This window comes from Schistocerca serialis, chromosome 4, assembly GCF_023864345.2.
Source record: "Schistocerca serialis cubense isolate TAMUIC-IGC-003099 chromosome 4, iqSchSeri2.2, whole genome shotgun sequence".
Taxonomy (NCBI): Eukaryota; Metazoa; Arthropoda; class Insecta; order Orthoptera; family Acrididae; genus Schistocerca; species Schistocerca serialis.
In genome coordinates, this window is record NC_064641.1 from 139,850,168 (window position 1) to 139,853,050 (window position 2,883).

Below are 2,883 nucleotides of genomic sequence, written 5' to 3' on the forward strand. Positions count from 1 at the left end.
TCCATGGTGTAACACTTTTCATTCCCATCTGTACAGATGCCACCAACAACGAGAGTATACACTGAGAGGGGAAGTTTAAAAGTGCTTTGGAAGTGTTTTAAACCCCTTATCTGTATGAGAACTACAGTTGTTAAGACTGGTTTGAAGCAGCTCTCCAGGCAATGCTATGCTGTGCAAGCCTCTTCATCTCCAAATAACTACTGGAACCTACATCCATTTGAATCTTCATACTGCATTCAAGTCTTTATCTCCTACAAATTTTACCCCTAAAACTTAACTCCATTAACAAATTGACGATTCCTTCAGGTCTCAAGATGTCTCCTAGTCGACAGATCCCTCCTTTTGTCACGTTATGCCACAAATATCTTTTGTCCATGATCCGTTTCAGTGCCTGCTCATTAGTTACTTGAGTCACTCATCTAATCCTCACCTTGCTTCTATAGCACCATATTTCAAAAGCTTTTGTTCCCATCTTCAATGCTTATCATCCATTCTGTACAAGTCTACACTTCAGATAAATACCTCCATAAAAGACTTTCTAACACTTAGATCTTTATCCTGTGTTAACAAATTTCTCTTCTTCAGAAATACTTTTCTCACCATTGCCAGTCTTCATTTTATATCCCCTCTACTTCAGCTACCATTAGTTATTTTACTGCCCAGATTTCAAAATTCATCTACTTCTTTTAGTGTCTCATCTCATAATTTCATTCCTCAGCATCACCTGATTTAATTCAACTATATTCCATTGCCCTTATTTTGCTTTTATTAATGCTCATCTTATTCCCTGCTTTGAAGACGGTCCATTCGATTCAACTACTCCTCCAAGTCCTTTGCTGTCTGACAGAATTACAATGCCATTGCCAAATCTCAAAGTTTTTATTCAGACTGCTTGAACTTTTAATTTCCTTTCTAGATTTCTCCTTGGTTTCTGTTACTGCTTGCTCAATGTACAGATTGAATAACAGGGATAGGCTGAAATTCTCTATTCCTCCCTTCTCAGCCACTGCTTTCCTTACGTGTCCTTCAACTGTTAGAACTGCAGTCTGGTTTCCGTACGTATCGTAAATAACCTTTTACCCGCTGTATTTTATCCCTACTACCTTCAATATTTTATCATGTGTAGTCCAATCAACATTGTCAAAAAGAGTTCTGTAAACGTACAAATGCTGTATATGTAGTTTTGCTTTTTTTCAGCCTCAAACCGTTCTCCCCCTAGGTCGACGAAGAAGTTGCTGTCATGTCCTTAATAAAATCTGGCCTGCATATTGTCATCTTGTATAAAACTGTTCCAGTTAGGACTCTTAAGCAGAAAATTAACTAATACCTAATGTGGAACTGTTGAGAAGGGAATATATGTGGAAGACGTTTTGAGATTAACGAAGATATCAGATAGACTAGAAAATTAAAGGCATCCAAAGTTATCCAGATGTTTATTTTGATAATGAACATAACTGAATATTAATGAAGTTCCAGTTAACATTCAAGAAGTTTAAAGCAGTTGGATGAGAAGGAGCTTGACAAGTTGGCAAAAATTAAAAACAAAGATTGCCTTGGAAGAGTATGTGAGAACAGAAGTTAGACTCTTCAAGGTGGCTATTAGTGTGGGAAACTGACAGAATGGCATTAAAAAGAAGTGTACTAAATATAGCAGAAAAGGTACTAGAATTGAAAAAGGTAGAAAAGAGCTGGCCATGGATAATAGCTGAGATACTAGAGTTAATAAGGAAATATCCAAAATGTTGAAAGTGAACAGCAACCAAATAAGTCACCAGAAATTTATAAAAGCGGTAGGATGGATGTAGAAGATGTATAGGGATGATGAAATTGAAAGAGGGTAATGGGGATGCTGCACACAGACTAATAAACATCTATTATAGGAAGCGCAATGATATAAAATGATAAAATTTTTTGTAAAAGCGAGCTACACTCAAAACTAACGAATACTACAGTACACGTGTCGGAGCAGTGCAAGCTATAATAAAAAAAGTTGCCAAACAAATTATAAAGCCCCTGGTACATATTGCCAATTTGTCTTTCAGTGAAGGTGTTTCTCCTGAGAGGTTGAAAATCTCTACGGTTAGACCTCTGTTTAAAAAAGGAGATCCATACAAGGTAGAAAATTATAGACCAATATCCCTTCTCCAATCATTTTCAAAAATTCTAGAGAAATTAATGAAAACCAGACTCATAAATTACTGAGATGCTCACAAACTTCTAAACTGCAATCAACATGGCTTTCGCTCGGGCCACAGCACAGAATCAGCTAACCATGCCTATACCAAAGAGATTGTCAGGAGTCTCGACACTAAAAAATGTGTAGTAGGAATTAACTTAGATTTATCTAAAGCTTTTGATACAGTAAATCACAAAATTCTGTTAAACAAGATGGAGGCAATAGGTGTAAGGGGAGTTGTGAAGCAGTGGTTTGAATCTTACCTTCAAGATAGAACTCAGGTAGTAGAAATCATTGCAGAACATAAAAATCAGAAAATCAAGTGGGTCTCATATGCAAAGAAATTGGAAATAGGTGTCCCACAGGGCAGTGTTCTTGGTCCCTTATTATTCTTGCTTTATATAAATGACATAAAAAATCCTAATATTTCTACCAAAATAATGTTGTTCGCAGATGACACTAGCATAATTATAAGTGATGATAAAAAATCATTAACTACCACAACTGATATAGTCCTGAAATATATTCAACATCGGTTTAATGCTAATGAGTTAACACTTAATCTAAGTAAAACAAATTACGTACAGTATGGCAAAGCAACTCAAGATATGGACCTCCAGTTAAAACTAATGGATAAGAAGATAGAGAGTGTACAATCCACAAAGTTTTTGGGAATGCACATTGATCAAAACTTAAGCTGGAAAGAC